Source organism: Arvicanthis niloticus, chromosome 2, assembly GCF_011762505.2.
Source record: "Arvicanthis niloticus isolate mArvNil1 chromosome 2, mArvNil1.pat.X, whole genome shotgun sequence".
NCBI classification, from domain to species: domain Eukaryota; kingdom Metazoa; phylum Chordata; class Mammalia; order Rodentia; family Muridae; genus Arvicanthis; species Arvicanthis niloticus.
Window position 1 is genome coordinate 31,325,552 of NC_047659.1, and position 18,617 is coordinate 31,344,168.

The window sequence follows — 18,617 nt, forward strand, 5'->3', positions numbered from 1 at the left end:
TATATTTGTATTTTTAAAAGCACACTGTGAGTCTTTACGACTTTCAAACATTATTTAAACTTTGATGTTCAATCTGCGTGTGAGATAAGCAACTGTTTTGACTTCTATTTTTATTTAACTGACCTTAAGTGAGTTTTATATATTGCTACAAAGCATTTGAATTCTTTATGTAAGTTCATCAACAGTGACATGTTCTTAGTTTGTGTCGTCACGCATTGTATAGACATTTCTGGACCATCTGCAAAAGTATTATAAAATGAATGTCATTTTTTTAACTTCCAAATATTTCATTAGATATCCTTTTAAAGTGGTTTTAAAAATTACTTTTAATTGTGTGTACGAGTGTGCCTGTATATGCATATGTGCAGGTGGCCTAGAAAGCTACAGAGCATCTGAGGTCTGAAAACTGAAATCAGGTACTCTTGAAGAGCAGTGCATTCTTCTAATCACTGAGCCATCATCTCTCAAGCCCCTTATAATTCACTCCTTAAGAGCAAGTGCTTTCTCAGCTATAACCTAGTAAGCTATCCCATATTAAAAATTAATAATGATTAATTGTAAATCATAATAAATCAAAAAATTAAGACATATGTTGATATTTGTTCATTATTTGCTACTTATCCCAGATAGATACTGCTCCCAGACTATTATTCAGATTCACTTTTTACAACTTAGCGATGTTCTATTTTATTATTCTTTAGTATGGCCTTTTTTTTTTTTTAAACTTTAAAGTGGGTTTCATCACATTTACAATTGTTAAAACTTTGAACTTGTCTTTGCTTACTAATGATGCATTCAGCTAGGCCTTTCAGGACTGGAACTTTAAATAAGTTATGCTAATAAGGCCATTTCCTGCCTCAAGTCATGACCTTTGGCTATCACTTGTCGATTCTAACTTTGATCACTTAGTGAAATGTAATGTCCAGATTCATCCACTACAAGTAGTTTTTATCCCCTGGTAATTAAGAATCCACAGTAGGTGAGACAAATAGCCTTAAAGGCTTTGTATCATCTTCTGCAATATTTGCAGTTTCTTCCATCAAGACACAGACTATTCAAACTGAGGCATCCCAGGATGAAACCTTTCTTGACAAGCCAGAGAACTTGAAGATATTGCAGATGTTTATTGTTTTAGGCCATTAAGATATCAGATGATGTGTTATGCAGCAAAAACTAATAATTTCTAGAAGGCACATTGGGACTCCATAAATACCAGTTACATACATAACTTTTGCCAACTAGATTTATGAATCTTACCCAAGTTAAGTATTATTACAGAGGTTGTGAAAAGGTATTGCTTCTTTTTATAGCAATGACAAATGTAACGGTGGGGGCTATATGTCTCTCAAGGACACACACGAGTGGTAAGTTATTGTGCCCGCATTTGAACAGTAATCTTTTATTTGTTGGTTCATGGCATTTCTCAATGTGTCATGGAGGTAAACGGCCTGATGTCAGCATTGGAAGTCACAAGTGAGAAAAATAAAGACAAATTCTTGAAACTCTCCGGTGTTATCAGTGCAACCTTGTATTCTATCACATATAATAAAGTGCCCTGGTTAAGTGTTTCATAATTATTGCTAATTTTTATTTTGATACAGGTATTGCTATATTGTCTTGGTCGTCAACAGCTGGGGTCTAGTCATCCTATTACTCCTGCTTCTCTAGTAGCTAGAATTGCAAGCTGATGTTCTGTATTTATAATAGCATGATATGACAATGTGGAAGAAACATTTACTGTGGCTATACTAATTTAGATGGATAATTAATTCATGAAACGACGAAAAGCTACATCTCTAGAAATTGCTACTCTTGAGAATAATCAAGAACATCATTGACACGTTGCATTATAATTAATAGTATCATATGTTTGCACAATATAGCTCTTAATATTTTTGAAGTAGCTGTCATATTCTTCTCCATTGCGCCAAATAAGTCATGTCTCATAAGAATCTATAAGAAGAACTTGTCTTTGTCACGTCTTTTTAAAAATAAGATTAAAAAAAAAATGAACAAAACCAAGGACCAAAGGAGCGAATAAACAACTAAGCAGATCCTTGAACTCAGCAACTGCTGGTTTCCTGAATTACTACTCCCTCCCCCCGCCCCACACACGCCGCAGGGCAGTGAGGGGTATGTTCCCCGGGAATCTTCCAGATTCTATTACTTGAATATTGCAGCTATGCCTTGTGCCAGACACTGTTCTAAAATGCTACATGTAACTTAACACCGTTTAGAATGACAGAAGTTCTATTACATTATACTACACATTAATCTAGCTGTGTACATCTGTTACTTACAGGTGTGGGCGAAAATGCATGTGTATGTGCTTGGACAGTCAACTGCACCTTCCTGAAGGAGAAATTCAAAGCCCCACTTTCTTTTCCTTACCCCCACCCCCAAGATTACACCAGAGTGCTCTCCCTGAAATAGGGTTCAACTACAGGTCTCAGGGGGCGGGGGGTGGGGTGGGGTGGGGGGGCATTGAGTCCCAGGATCCTGGTAGGGAATCTAAACCTTAAAGGAAAAGAGGCCAAAGACTGTCTATCTCTTCTGCTTCAGAGCCTAAGTCCCAAGTTACTGGCTGCATCTCTCTACCAAAGAGCTGACCAACCGCCAGGGTGCGGTTTCTGGAACTTTCCCCGAGGGCAGTACCCAGGTCCTTGGTTCTCTTCTCGGATGCTCGCTGGCGCTGGCGCAGGGGCGAGCACAGGGCACCTCGGCTGGGCTTTGTGCGGGGGAGAGGGGGTTGGGGGGGGTCAGGGCTGGCAGCGATGTCCATACACTCTCCGGGCTAGGAGGCGACCCCACAGTTGCTTTGGGGGGCCGTGCCTGCCAAGTATCGCGGGACTTGTGCGCCTCGCAGGAGCCGCGGCTCCGGGAGCAGCTGGAGCGCGCTCGGGTGCGCAGCGCCCCAGCCCGGGGAGGAGCGGGAGCCGGGCGGGAGGAGGACCGGGGGTGCTGGTTACGTAAATGATCCTAGCCCAGTGACAGGCCTCCGGGCTGGGGCTGCGGGAGGGGGAGGGCCTGGCAGAGGGGGCGGGGGCGAAGTGACCAGGCGGTGGCGGCTCTGCCGAGGTGACAATGTGCTAGGAGCCCCGCTCCGTGTCTCCTGCGCCTCCCTCGGCCTGGGCTCCTCCTGGCAGCGCTCTCGGAGCCTCGCGGCCGCCTGCCGCGCTATGAGGGAGCATCTCCGGGGCTGGCCGAGGCCGGGGCCGCCTCGCTCTGTTCGCCGAGAAGTGTGAAGAGAGGGCGCGGGCGGGAGCCGGGGCTGCGCGCGGCGGCGACGGCTCCAGGTGAGCGCAGCTCTCCGCGCAGCCGGCCACCGGCCGGGGCTGGATCCAGGCAGCATCCCGTGCGCGGACCGCCGAGCTCTCTCCGCGGGATCGACAGCCACCATAGCAGGTCTCAATCTTTTCTCTCGCTGTCTTCTTCTTGGTGACGGTTTGGGACGGACCCCTCTCGGACCGCAGGAGAGTCCGGCTGGGCGCCGCAAAGTCCCGCCCGTGAGTGGCAGGGCGCAGAAAGCCCGACAGGGTAGGGGCAGGGACGCGGGTGGATCTGGACAATCTGTCTACCGGGACCTGGGAGAACCGCCGCCCGGGGCTGCAGGTGCGGCAGCAGGATGGAGAGGCGCAGAACTTTCTGCAGCCGCCCGCCCTCCTCTAGGCTTTTCCCGCTACCCTCTGAGCTGGGTTGCGCTGGTCCCCATCCACGCCCTGGGGGCGCTCTCCGGTGCCTTAAGTGCCTTAGCGTCCCTTCCTAGGCAACTTTCTCTCCCAGCTGCGGACACCCCCGGGTGCGATGCTGACGGTGCTACTACTCTTGACACCGGGGCACGCTCGGCTTCTTGGATATTTTCCTCGACAGCTTGCTCTTTCTGTCAATGCCCCAGCCTCCCAGTCTCACATTCTCCTCGTGTAGGTCTCTGAATCAGTTTGTAGGTCTGATTTTCTTTCAGGCTTTTGGTCCCCGTGCATATGCACCATCCTTGAGTCTGTTTCTCTTTCATTCTGTTTGCTCCGGTCTTTCTTGAGCTGTCACTGTGTCGCTGATGTACTGTTTCTTTCATTTGTTGCTCGTGCAGTGTTTCCCTCATTTCTGTGTTTATGCCCCTTGCTGCCTGTCTCTTCCCCTGCTTGCAGTCCGCTGATCTGTAGATGCTCTTGGTCTGGGAACTCCCAGATGCACAGACCTCTTTATTTTGCGCCTTTGGGAAAGCGGGAGTGAAGCAGCTTTTCTGCATCTGGGCTGCCTTGGAGCTGAATGAAAGGTTCAGGGGCCAGAACGGAGAGGGTGTCGCTCCATCCTTCCCACCCGGGGTTCAAGGGCGCCGCGCTATGGGAACCTAGTCCACGGAGGTTTCTGGTCTGACTAGCAAAAGCAGTGTGAGAGAGTGAAAGCACCTCACCTGTCCTGTGCCTTGGACTGTGCTTAGCTGAATTTCCAGGTGGAGAGTCTTCCGGTGGATGGGCAAATAGAGTCTTAGGGATTAAGGCAAGGCAAATGTCAAAAGGTGGATGCTCTCATGAGGTAAAGACATCACTAACGGTAAAGAAGCTCTGCCTTATCCATTTCATACTCAGCCTCTAGGAGAGCAGTGTCCCCTGGAGATGTACCAGCCACCAGAGTAGCCTGCAGATTTATTTGCAGGATTAAGGGTACTGGACCACCCCTATGACATTTTTCATTTTTTTGGTTTCCGTAGGGTCCTCAGCTTTTGGAGAAATCTTTTGCTCAAAATCAAAATCAATAAATCTCAATCTCTCTCTCTCTCTCTCTCTCTCTCTCTCTCTCTCTCTCTCTCTCTAACACACACACACACACACACACACACACACACACACACACACACACGGCTTTTTGTTTTTGTTTCTGTTCATGCCCTCTAGTGTTAAAGAAACCTGCTGGTCTGAGAATATTGGAAAGTAAGCTCACACTACTGATCTTCACTTTGGGCTTCTCTCCTCCAAGGGTCTCTTTCCCTTTGTCATACACATTCTTTCCTTTTCCTCATCAACTTTTGCAACGGCATTACTAATCTATTCGTTCCCTGCCTGCAATCTTCTTCTGCTGCAGAATTAGATTCTTAGTACTGAAACCGTCTTCCTTTGACTTCAGAGATAGATGGATCTAGAGAATGTCCATTGCCTAAGGCAGGTTTTGAAGGTTTAAGAAAGGTGCATTTTTTCCCCTGTTTGTTTGCCACAAACCAGGATTTCTCAACTCCTTTTTTAATGACCCCGATTACCTTCAACTCCACTGAGAATTTGGCTAGCTGCTCTTGCATGATCAAACGAAATGCTTTAAATTATTTTCTTTGTTGCCCATCCTATTTCAGGATGTAAGCTACTTGCTAATAAGGGGCATTTTGTATCAGACCAGACTTACAGGACAGGAAAGAAAGGGATTACAGGGTGCTGCCAGTGTAGATTAGCTCTGACACAGAACGTCTAGAGTGGAACCTGTGCTTCCATATATGTAGACTCTGGAAGTATGGGGAAGCAAGCTTTTAATGAAAACCTGTTGGTAAATGGATTTGAATGCAGGTCATGTCAAGATTCTAAGCTGCCCAGCTATGCTATTGAACATTTTTCCTAGAATCAAATTTCCTTCTACTTCTCTGCTTCTGTTTTTTTAGTCTTCTATAAGGGAGAGTTGAGAATGAGGAGGGTGGACTTCAGGGCAGAATTCTCTGCTACTTTCTCACAGTCCCAATGAGCACTTTAACCTCTCTTTGCACCAATTTAACTTGGCAGATTCTGTGGAGAAGTTAGAGGCTCTGATGGGTGTCAAGTTCAACCTTCCTATCTGAAAGTAAAATATGATGTGACTTCATTTTGTGTGAATACGTTCACTCAGATTTTCAAAGGTGAACGCTCATTTTTAATGTGAATAGCAGATGTATCAGCTTAAAAACATTTGGGGGCTATAAATTAATCAGAATGCTGAATCACTTACCCTAAATAGTTTATAGATCCTTTATGGCTTCAAAGTGTCTATGAGAAGCGAGACGATACACACATATGAGGATATGTCAGGCCGACTAGAATGAGGAGCTGTTCCAACCTTCTTTTGATGCCTTGCTAGTCACCACTTCAAACAGTTTATCATGGATTTGTGCAGGAGCGTGTTTAAGCAATTGGGCCTCATACTATTACTTGTAAATTACTCGATACCATCGTTTTACCTTAATTTTGTATGTAAAAATAACAAGGGTGATGAAAATGGAAATTCTGACACTGGTTGAGAAGCCTTCTAATTTCTTATTGATTTACACATTTAACTGTTAAACCTAATTCGAATTCACGTCAGGTCAAGCAATGTTATCAGAATGAAATGCATTTCATCTTGCAAAGCTGGCTTTTACAAGTGATGGCTGCAGCGGGAGCCTTTCTATTCAGCATTCTTGTGGTTCTTATTTGGTAGTGTGAGCTTATGAAACCGTGACCATTGTAGGAAGAAGGTGAGAAGCAACATAGATGTTTTTAGTTTCCTCCTCCTCTTCCTCTTCCTCTTCCTCTTCCTCCTCTTCCTCCTCTTCCTCTTCCTCCTCTTCTTTAAATTGGCAATGGCAAACAGTACTAAAAGAAACAAATTGAGAGCACAAAACTACTAGAATGAAATCTCACCATGTAAAGTGACAACCTTATTTTTAATAGATGATAATTACGTTTATGGTTAAAAAACAGTTCCCAGAGCACTGTCCTTTGATGGTTTGTCTTGGTATGTGTAGTGCTGGAAGTTACACCTGTGATAGTAACACAATCTTGACTGTGACTTTCAATGTATCACCTTCTTGGGGTTGTGTGTCTGTCAGTAGGAAAATGTAGACATCTTAAAGCTAATGGGATCTGGCAGGATTCCTGATTCCGAGTGAGTGTGTGGCTACTTATCAAAGAAGTTCAGCTGGGCTTTGCAAAACACCATGATACAGGGAATTCACAAATGTATGTACTGAATCGATTAGATAATGTCTTTGGTGGCCTTTCCTAAAGCAGCATATTTTCACTAAGCTGATGTCACATACATATTCCCTCCACACCACCAAGTAGATGTTTGAGACCATAGAATACAGTTACATTTATGCCACTGTGTGACTTGATAAACTGGTTTTAATAAATTAGATTTCTATTTGTAGTTCTTTTATTAAGGTACAGTGTTTGATTAAAATCTTGTGATCCAGGTTTCAAAAGAATCTAGTTTTCCATTGTGAAATTGAATCCAAAACGTCTTGGAAAATGTCTATGTATATCAATTTAGAAATAGCTGGCCATACATTTGCAACAGATCCTGTAATCCTGGGGTTACAGGTGGTTGTGAGGTGCCTGATATGAATGATGGGGACTTCACTAGAGCCTTCTGCAAGGTCAGTAAGTGCTCTTAACCTCTGAACTATCTCTAGGCCTTCAGACCTTTTCACTTTATTTTTTAAAAGAAGTGACTGAGTAAATGGGTGGGAGCTGTCCAAGGTATATGCTATCACGATTTTAATACGCTAGAAAATTAACTGAGAGTGTTTCAGTTAAACTGCAATGCATCACCACTAAATCTTATTTATACTCATGTACAACATTCAAGGAGAAGTGTGGTTAACCTGTTCACCAGCATGTTCTGAATATAATACAAGAGGCAAGCAGATACAGTAAACAGAATTTCAATCGAATCCTACAAATCACAAACATCTAGATGGTATCACAGACAGTTGTAAATGTCAAATTAGCTTCTTGTCTTATATTAATTGCTTTGATTTTTATAAGCAATAAATCTCTTTTTTTGCTATTAATAAAATGGGTTTTTAACATAAGAGGATGATTATGTAGCTTCTTGTAGATCTGAAGCATAATGACCGATTTAATTCCCTCTTAATGGCTTATTATATAATTAGTTTCATATAAAGAGGATGAGATTTATACGACTATCAAGAACAAACCCTTAGTTCGAAGAAAGAAAATGAGAGCAACAAAAAATACATGAAACAGATCCTTTCCACCTTACCTAAGAGGGGGATTAAAAGTAGTACATTGGATTATAACTGATGAAATAATAGAAAATTATTGTATACATATTTTCTATAAAGAATATGACAAGAAAATACCTGGCAGATTTTAGAATATTGCACCTTTATAACAGCCATATAAGAATGGACCGACTAGAAATTTTGTAGCTAATATGTGTTAGGGCTAAAAATGACACCTGTTCTTTCTGTCTCAAACTGACATTTTCATTAAGAAAAATATAATGTCAACTCCATGTGATCTTTTCTTTTGCATGGTAAGAATGATCTAAAATGTCTACTTATATTATAATCAGTTTTACAGTGGTGGACATTTTAACACTGACTGAGATGAAAGAACTGAATTTTAAAGAATAGTTATTGAAGTTCAGTAAATTTAGCTTCATCTCCTTTTTTTTCCTATTGCACATAAGTTTTATCTAATTTAACAACTTTAGTTAATAGATTAAAATTCATCACAGGACATTTTATTCTGTGGAATAACATTGTTCTTGGAAAGTTTTCTCAGTATGAACCACAATCATACCCTGCTTCCCCAGGCACTCACATGTTGAACGGTTGCCATAACTGTGATTCAGTGAGCCATGGCACCTCCAGCGTCTTCTTTTTGGTTGTGATCCTGTGTAATAAAATGTGGACCAAGGGAGGATGCTAGCAGTTGATTTGGCTTCAGGTTCCCACATCACTGACCGCTGACACGATTGGAGGATGAAAATGAGAGGTTCCTTTGCTGTAGTTAACTACAAGTCAATGTCACCAAGATGATGTCCAAAAAGAGCAGGTCACCAAAACGTTTCCCTCAGTCTTGAACATAAGGCCTGTGACTCTAACTTTAGACATCAATCTTCTTTGTTTTGACTTGTTTAGGGTAAAGAATGCCCATAAGTAAGAAATTTATATTTAATGGAAGTAACTAAGATGTAGCTTATTTTCCTGAAGGACTTCTAACAAATTCTTTAAATTACATTAAAATTTATTTATATTTTATTTAAAAGGTTGTGAAATCCATGGCAGATTTCCTCAAGTGTTGTTATGCAGTATTTTATTCTGATTGAATATCAACTCTGATTTATAATTATTTATACTGTATAAGAAAAAAAATCCCTTACTTTTAATGAATCTTCTGGCTTTTATTACTTTGACAGTTTGGCAGTTCATTTGCAAATGAGAATGTAGCCACTGACCACAGATCAGGTTTTACTAAAAAGAATACAAGCTTGCCTCTGGTTTCCTTTTATAGCAAACACTGTGCTTATTATTTCTCAGTGTTATTTTTCTTTTCTCCCCAGAGCTTTTCGCTTTCCATTCTTTCCTTCTTCACGGCTCTCCCTACTTTAAATTATCTTTCTTCTCTGCATTGTAACTCTTTATGTAGCTGGCTGAATTATAAACTGGCAATCTTCAGTGTGTTGCAAATCAAGTAAATAAAAAGCAGCTTCTGTTCGTTTAATCATCTGGCCTGTGTAGGTACAAAACAGACTTGAGAACTCTTGCATCTGGGTCATTTAACAGGAGGCCGGGGATGCTAAATTCACATCTCATTACCTTTTTCTACTTTTAGAACTCTGTGCCTGGGCCCTGTGGTCACTTGGCATTTGGCTGGCTTATGGCTCTGGAGGAATGCTGTTATTTGAGGATATGCCAATTCCAACTGACACCGGCTTGTTCCCTCATTGCTTGGTCAGATTTTCCTTTTAAAACAAGCAATTTATGTTTCATTACCAAGCGTAGATTATTGACTTCTTGTCAAAATTTTCTTATGGTAGTGATAGATTGTGATGCACATTTTTGATTATTTATGTTCTACAGTCCCTTCTACTTAAGAGAGTAGATACTATTTCCCTACTTGAAGTCTTAGAACAGACTTTTTTTTTTTTTTTTTTTTTTTTTTTTTTTTTGCCATACATTTTAAAAAGACTCTTCTTTTTGTGCCTAAGTTGAGATGAATTGTAGGTAATTGGATGGTGCAGCTGAATTAACACACTGAATTGCTAGTTATGAGACACTTCATTTACTGTTGCTGGCCACAATGGGCCCATTTTGCTCATACAATACACACATTCTTATTATCCATATAAGATTGTAATTGAAGTAGAACAACATGTATGATGCACTTCCATTCCTTCTGTAAAGAAAAATAACATCCACAAATGTAAGGGACTTGCAACCCTCTCATCAAATAATTTGGACTTTGATGTTCTTTCATTCATTCATTCATTCTTCCCTTTTTCTTTTTTTCTTTTCTTTTCTTTTTTTTTTTTTTTTGAGAATGTTAATCTGTTGTTTCCTTCTCCTCTGAAAGGGCTGGGAATGAAACATTTCAGAACCAAGAAGTCAGGATTGCAATGTTACCATGTGTGTATTAACATCATTGCAGGCGGGCACTTACTTTGAACAACATTATTGGCATTGTGCCTGCTATGATACACACTAGTGTATTAGGAATTCTTTGGGTTTTTTTTTTTTTTTTTTTCATTTTGGTATCTTAGGGATAGTGTTTTTTTGTGATTGTTATTGTTTCGTTTTGTTTTAGGTAACTGGATGTAGTTTTGGATAGCCGAGTACTCACTTTAAGATGAAAATTCGAATGCTCATTCACCTAGTTGTTGCTTTCATGAGTTGGCAGATTCAACTGTTATAAGGTGGATGAAAAAGCAAGACAGAGGGATTTGCAAGCAGCAGGGGAGTGGTCTGACGTTGGAGTGAGCCACTATGCCAAAGATCTCTCAAGGCTCAATAATGCCAAGAAAAGAAGTTTAGAAATTAAATACTGAGACTGCATTAGCTGAGCAAATGCAGCTATAAGTTTTTCCTCTCTGCCTCACCAGATCATCCACCCCTAAGCATAAACTAATGAAGCCTCATGAATCACAAAGTAATAGTGAGCAATGAGGGATGGGTCTTAGGAACATAGAGAGAAGTAAGGCCCTAGGATTCTGACCCTGTAGCTCCTCATGATCAGGTTCCAGATTACATTAAAGGAAAGTCTTCTGCTAGTCAAACTTGCTCAAGTACCAAGTGAATAACATTTTATACTCTTTGAACTTTAATTAATTAATTAATTAATTAATTATTTTTTGTGACAAAGTCCCATTCTGTAACCCGCATTGTCTTGGACCTTATCCTGGCTGGCCTAAGACTACTTACAATGATTCTCTTCCTTCAGCTTGTCAAGTAGCAGACAGATATGCATGCCCAATCACATTAGCTTTTTCTCATTCTTTTATTTAGAGTCCATTTTTAATTAATTTTTTTCATGCAATGTATTTTAATTATGTTTTCCCTTCTTCCCACTCCTCTAAGATCATCTGAAACTCCCTCCCACCCAGCTTTATGTTCTTTCTTCCTCTCCTTTAAAAAACTAAAGCAACAAAAAAGTTTCATGGAAATGAAAATCAAAATAAACAACCAAGGACTAAAAAAACAAAAAGTTCAAAACAACAACAACAACAACAACAACAACAACAACAACAACAATAGAAAGTCCACAAAACAAAACTTCAAACAAATGGAAGTCCATGGAATTCATTTTGTTTAGGCTACCTGTTCCTGGGAATGGGGTCTGTGTTTCAGTGTGGTTGATATACAGTGACATTGTTTTGGAGAAAACTGACTTTTACCTTGGTCAGTGTGTATCAACTGCAAAGAGCTTCATGATTATGGGTAAGACCCAATGTCCCTCTCATTGTTGGGACTCTGAGTGACTTGAACTAGATAGATACCAATGATTAACAAACATTTTATAAATAATTTAAAATATATTAGGAGATATGTAAAATATGAAACATTTAAAAAGGATAGCCTAGTCAAAAGAAACTTGATTTGAAACCAGACACTGAGACTACATTAAATGTACAAGTGAAGCTATAACCAGTTTTTCCTCTCTGTCTCACCTGATCATCCATCCCTAAGCATAACTAATGAAACTAATGTCATGGACTGCAAAGTGATCTTGTAAGATACTTAAACTAAGAAGTTATAATTTAGATTTTTGAAGCAACTCAAGAAAACTTTTTTTTGTATACAAAACAAGGGGATGATATAGAAATGACACCTACAAATTGATAGTCGTTAAAACTTACTTAGAAAAACTTACAATTACAAATACAGAAATTCTCTCAATAACAAAATCAACAAAAGATGGAAAAAGTAAAATGTAGTGAATCTTCACAGATTATATTTTAATTAAAATTCAGGTATGAAAACACATGTAAACATCAAGTATGAGTGAATTTAATTTCTCAAATTTATGAACCAAGATACTTGCAGCCTATCAAAATATTAATAAAATCCAAGGTTGGAGTAAATGGACATTTTTATCGAGACATTATAAATTATAGTTAGAGCCAAACAAAGGATAATGTTTTCAGATATAACCATTCTTAAAAAGTCATTTCAGGTGAAAGCCTAGCAAAGTATATTGAACAGAAACATAGCGTGAGTTTGATGACATCATCCTCAAATCACTCAGTTCTGTTGTAAGAGGAAGAGCCTTAGTTGGTAGCAGGGTCTTGGAAAAGGAGACATTATAAACATTTAACATTTAAAGAATTCTTGGAAGATAAGTTACAAGAAAAGACATTTGAAATCTACAGAAGAAAAAGAATATATACATGAAAAAATAACAGAGGAAAAATGATTGGCTCTTAAATGAACAATATAAAATAAGTGTAAATGATGGTTTTCCGATTTTCAACTTTTCCTTGACATTTGGCTGCCTAAAAGAAAAGGTCATCATGACCTTCAGATGGAGTGGAGCCACCATATTAAAAGTATACTCGCAGAGGTTAGAGAAAGATGAATGGAGTGAAACAGATTACAACTGTACAAAATGAGATCTATCAAAAAGAAAAACCAACTATGATGTAATCCACAAAAATGTGAAGACAACCAATGATGACTATTAGAGAGAAGGATGGTAAGGTAAAGAACACACTGAAATCATTCAGAAAAATTTACTTCAAGTATTTCAGAACTGTTTATTTTGGGGAGGGCAAACTTTTGCCTTTTTTATTTTCATGTTTGTATAAGATTCAGTATGCACCTTCCAGATTTTCTTAAACTCCAGTGATTCTCATTTGATTCATTTAGCTTCAGGAATTTAATCTAAATTTGAATTTTTTATTGTAGAGCTAATAAATACTTAAAGTGATTTCACCACAAAGAGAGAAATACTGGTGGGCACTGGGTAGGGAATGCACTATGTGAAGAAATGTGACCATTTTCACCAGATATATTAATACTCACTTGATTTTCTACTATATTGTTGGGCTTAAAAGACAGCATTGGGTTCAAGTTTTGATAAAGACGACTACTGAATTTTCTAGCAAGTTTTTGAATTCTTTGGATGCCAGTGCCCTCATCGTTCATATGTTAGAATTCCCAGCATCATTTAATATTCTAAAGTGTATACATTTCATGAAGCTGTATCTACCTTTTTTGTTGAGAATAAAATTAATTACAACTTTTCTAGATATGTTGAATTCCAAGACAAATGTACAATTATTGTAATTTCTGCTTACTATTAGGAAGGTGAATGTTACTGTCTTAACAGTAATTTGGTAGTTTTTTTTTTTTTAAATCTAATTTAGATAGCCATTTTACATCAGACCCATGCATCTTTATTTACTTAATTGGTAGTAGTTATTAATCAAATAGTGTCTTTTGTTGGTTTTTTTTTATTATTTAAGGTTTTATTTTTATACAATTAAAAATAATTACCTTTAATTAAAAATATAGCAAAGCACCTTTAAGTCATTATTTAATAGGTCCATTGCACTCCTGTTTTCCGAAGATTTTAAAAGTGTTAAACAGTAATTACATACAACATTTTGAAGTGGTTTATAGATAGTATAGCAGAAAATTTTCTAGTCACCTGAATCATTAATTTATTCTTGCTGCTTTGATTATCTGACATCCACACATACTTGAAGTAGAGTTGCTGGACGAGGAAGGCCTTGTCAGCATTACACACATGTAAAGCTGTGACCATGTTAATTCGCCAGCTGCTCTTGGAATTTTCACTGTCCTTACCATTTGAGCTAATGTTTGTTTTTGTTGGTGATCAAAAACAGTATTTTAAAGATGCACTAGTCAGTCCCATGAGTACATTGTTGTTCTCTTCAGACACATCAGAAGAGGGCGTCAGATCCCATTACAGATGATTGTGAGTCACCATATGGTTGCTGGGAATTGAACTCAGGACCTCTGGAAGAGCAGTTGGCACTCTTAATGGCTGAACCATCTCTTCAGCCCATGCTTTAGCACTTGGAAACTGTAAAGACTTCAGTGAGCACACAAGCATACAGGTCCCATTGTAGTGTGAGATCAAAATGTAAGGGGGAGAATGATTAGAATAAATGAATTGCTTTGTTTTTTTTTTTTTTTTTTTTTTTTTTTTTTTTTTTTTTTTTTTTTTTTTTTTTAGTTAGTTTTCTTTACCTTTGAGTAAATGTTGCATAAAAAATATAGACATACAAGAACAAAATGTAACTTTACTATAATCCTTATATGCATTCAAGCATTTTGTGATGTAGCAGGATAGGGAGAAAAAACGAATGAACAACAAGACATATTGAAAACCTGGCTCCTGTGTACAAGGATGATTAGAACCTGTTGGCCTCTGTCCTGCCAGATTTTGAGATAGTGACTTAGGGGAGAGTAACAGATCTTGGTCCTTTCATGTGCCTTGATAATCAAGAATGCATTGAGGCATTTTTTCTTTTGTTTTGTTTGGTTTGTTTGTTTGTTTTTTTGTGAATTTTTTTGCAATTAAATATAACACCTTTCAGCATAATGAGTAATTGATTTTAGGAAAAGAAAATTCTGAAAGTCAAGCTATGTGCAGCAACAGTACCACACAATTAGAAGTAATGACTTGAGTTTGAGACTATAGCATCTGGAATCTCACAAACAGATGAAAAATTATGACAATCGAATGATAAAGTGCAGTTGTATAGTCAGCATAAAATATAGATTGGGTACCAAGGTTTCTTTGAGTGCTTTATCTACTGTTACCTTAGTTCTGTCAACACTGTGAGATGTGTATGTTCATCTTAGTAATTTCAACTGCAATAGGGTTGAGGCTGCAGCATGTGTCATATACTGGTTGCTGTGTTTTGTACATAGTGACTGCTTTGTAAGTATGCTGTTGTTACAGATGCTTCTCTTTCACAGGTTGTCCCCTGTCATTTAGTGTGACTGACGCCCAGTAAATCTGACTTGCTTAATCAATTTCTAAAATAAAGTTCTCAGACCTGAAAGACTCATTGTATGAAGCTACTCCAAACTTGAGTTCTGGGTAACAATAAATAAATTGGAGTTAAGAACAGGATTGGAGCCAAGTGAAAGAGAAACAGTAAAGCTGTATTAGTGAAATACTTAGAAATTTATTGAGAAGAGAAAAAAATGATTGTGAGAAGAGAAAAAAAATGAAGTCAAACATGCATTCACTTTGGCGACTGCTAGAGTCTTTTATACATTGCACATATGCATGATACTGAAATGACCTTTGGGACAAAAAGAGCAGCTATTTTGAAAGCCATATTATAAGAATCTTCACACTATTAGGGAACTCTCAAAGTCACGGCTGATTTTTGTTAGGAGTTCTTGGTTAAGATTGTGAAGCCATCAATATCCCTTCATTTTCTGATCAGCTTTGACTGTATTGCTTGCTACTATGGGTGTTATTTTCAGAAATTTGAAGACAAAACTTTTTGTGTATTTGCCCATGAAAAATTAGTGAAAATTCAAGACTTAGAGTCATTTTAGCCTTCCTCTCTGAATCAAGATGATGAAGCAGGTGTTTTCATTCTTCAGAGACACAGACTTCATTCCTTGTGTGTGATGTAGGCTTGTTTTTGAATATATTTGTAGACATTTAATTGTGGACTTTGTTTCCTTAATATAAAATAAAGCAAAGTTTGAAATAACAAATTGAGATTCATTTGTCACTTAGATATATTTGAATTCTAATTCTCTTTTCTTATCATAGGAAGAAAATATGTTGTTTTGAGCAGGGATAGTTTGTCATTTCCTTCACAATAATTTGTGCAAATGATAATTATACGTAAATTAATAAACTGCTGGTGGGAATCTAATGATGTTTCATGCTGTTTTTGATTTATTTCTAAATTATTTCCAGAATGTTGAAATGTAGCAGAACTAATTTTTTTACTATAACCTGCAACTTTCTCAACTTCAAAAACATTTAATGAAGACGTTTTGTAAACCAAGCCAGTGAAGAAATACATCGCATTATGCTTTTCTAAATTGAGCCTGGCTTACAGGTTCAGAGGTTCAATCCATTATTGTCAAGGAGAGAGCATGGCAGTGTCCAGGCTGATGTGGAGCTGGAGGAGCTGAGACTTCTATATCTCCATTAAGATGTAGACAGAAGACTGGCTTCCAAGCAGCTAGGAGAGGCTCTTGAAGCCCATGCCCACTACAACATACTTCCTCCAACAAGGCCACACCTCTGGATAGTGCCACTCCCTTGGCCAAGCATATTTAAACCACATCAATGTTGTGAAATCTTCATATTCTAATTAATGACATTATTTGACCATTTATTTTTTCTCATTGGAATTGAAATATTTTTCTAACGTTGCTGAAATTATAATATTAAGACCCTGGTTTCCATTCCCTCTGAGCTCTGACTGCCTCCTAATCTGTTCTGTGTTGCCTTTCCATATTTTAAAAGCTACTAAGAAGTTTCATTGTAAGCTTCAATAACTTTGGAAGAATTTCTACTTAAAAAATATTTGAAATAAAGTAATAACTCTTACACTGTCTGGACATTTTGTGTGAGGTTAACTATTTTCAGCCAATGTTACATTAGTCCCCAGACAGACAATTGATTCATCTTCTTGTATGGCTGTCCTTGTCTGCCAAAATATTATACCTCCTGTCATAATTTTATATTATGAAAACCCTCTGAAAGTTAACTGTTGATGTTTATTTTATTTTTGAATAATTTTGTTTTATTTAACATTCAGTGCTTTGAAATCTAATAAAATCAGGAAAGGTCTTTGGAAGTTAGTAATACCAGTAGGTTCTTCATTGTTCTGTCTCTTCCTGTCTCTCCCTGTCTCTTTATTCATGGTCATATGTTTCTCCAAAGGCTACTACTGTGCCTTTTTTTCTTTTCCTTTTCTCTTATTTCACTTTTTCCTTCCTTCCCTCCCTCTCAAGGTTCTCTCTTTTCTTTTTTCCTTTCTCTTCTCCCTTCTGTCCCTCCATCTCCCTCCCTCCCTCCCTCCCCTTCCCTCCCTCCCTCCCTCCCCTTCCCTCCCTCCCTCCCCTTCCCTCCCTCCCTCCCCTTCTCTCCCTCCCTCCCGTTCCCTCCCTCCCTCCCTCCCCTTCCCTCCCTCCCTCCCCTTCCCTCCCTCCCTCCCTCCCTCCCTCCCTCCCTCCCTCCCTCCCTCCCTTCTTCTCTCCCTCACTTTATCTCTTCCCCACTCCCTCTCTGCTTCTTTCTTTTTGAGATAGGGTCCCATTCTGGTATCCTGAAACTCTCTGGGTAGAATACACTGCTCTAGCATTCACAGATTGTTGTTTGCCTCCCGAGTGCTAGAATCAACGGTTTGTGCCAACATCTCAGGTATTGTGGTTATTTTTAAACATGGACACCCATGGTTCTGTGTTCATGAGTCATTCAAGCCAAACATAAAGTACTGATCTTACTTACAGCAATTTAGATATATTCTTGACTTTCAGTTCTGTTGTCTACATTACCTTACATTGGAACAATAGTTTGCCAACCAGAGACATTTTTTCCTTTCCCTTCCCTTCCCTTCCCTTCCCTTCCCTTCCCTTCCCTTCCCTTCCCTTCCCTTCCCTTCCCTTCCCTTCCCTTCCCTTCCCTTCCCTTCCTTTCCTTTTTCCCCTTTTCTGCCCTCTCCCCTCTGTCCCCTCTCCCCTCTGTCCCTTCTCCCCTCTGTCCCCTCTCACCTCTGTCCCCTCTCCCCTCTGTCCCCTCTCCCCTCTCTCCTCTCCTCTCTCCCTTCTCTCCCCTCTCTCCTCTCCCCTCTCTCTTCCCTCTTTCCTCTCTCTCCCCCTCTCTCCCCTCTCTCCCCTCTCTTCCCTCTCTCCCCTCTCTCCCCATTCCCTTCTCTCCCCTTTCCCCCTTTCCCCTCTCCCCTCTCCTCTCTTTCTGTCTCTCTTGCTCTCTCTCTCTCTCTCTCTCTCTCTCTCTCTCTCTCTCTTCCTCTCTCCTCTCTTCCTCTCTCCTCTCTCCTCTCTCCTCTCTCCTCTCTCCTCTCTCCTCTCTCCTCTCTCCTCTCTCCTCTCTCCTCTCTCCTCTCTCCTCTCTCCTCTCTCCTCTCTCCTCTCTCCTCTCTCCTCTCTCCTCTCTCCTCTCTCCTCTCTCCTCTCTCTCCTCTCTTCTTTTCTTTTTTTTCAAGACTAGGGGAGCCCTTGCTTCCTGGAACTCTCTAAGTAGACTAGAAATCAGAGATTTGCCTGCCTCTGTCCTCTCCCCCAATTGCTGGGATTAATGATAGATGCCACCACAACCAGTAGTCTCTTCTTAAAAGCACTACTGTGTAAGAATATAGTTTAAATAACCCTTCTGTGGTGCTTCATTCAAACTGAAAGCTTC

The 18,617-nt window shown here is 39.4% G+C and overlaps 1 protein-coding gene across 4 annotated transcripts in view; it reads left to right on the forward strand.

Moving 5' to 3' along the window:
* The first annotated feature begins 3,071 nt into the window (after positions 1-3,071).
* The window catches only part of Galnt13 (polypeptide N-acetylgalactosaminyltransferase 13), a 592,950-nt gene continuing 577,404 nt past the window's right edge, over positions 3,072-18,617 (forward strand). For 3 of the 4 annotated variants that reach the window (XM_034495196.2, XM_076928753.1, XM_034495195.2), the window contains exon 1: positions 3,082-3,405. The gene's annotated coding sequence lies outside the window, so the exon portion shown is untranslated. Of the gene's footprint in view, positions 3,406-18,617 lie in introns of all 4 variants that reach the window. The other variant, XM_034495197.2, reaches the window with a different exon arrangement.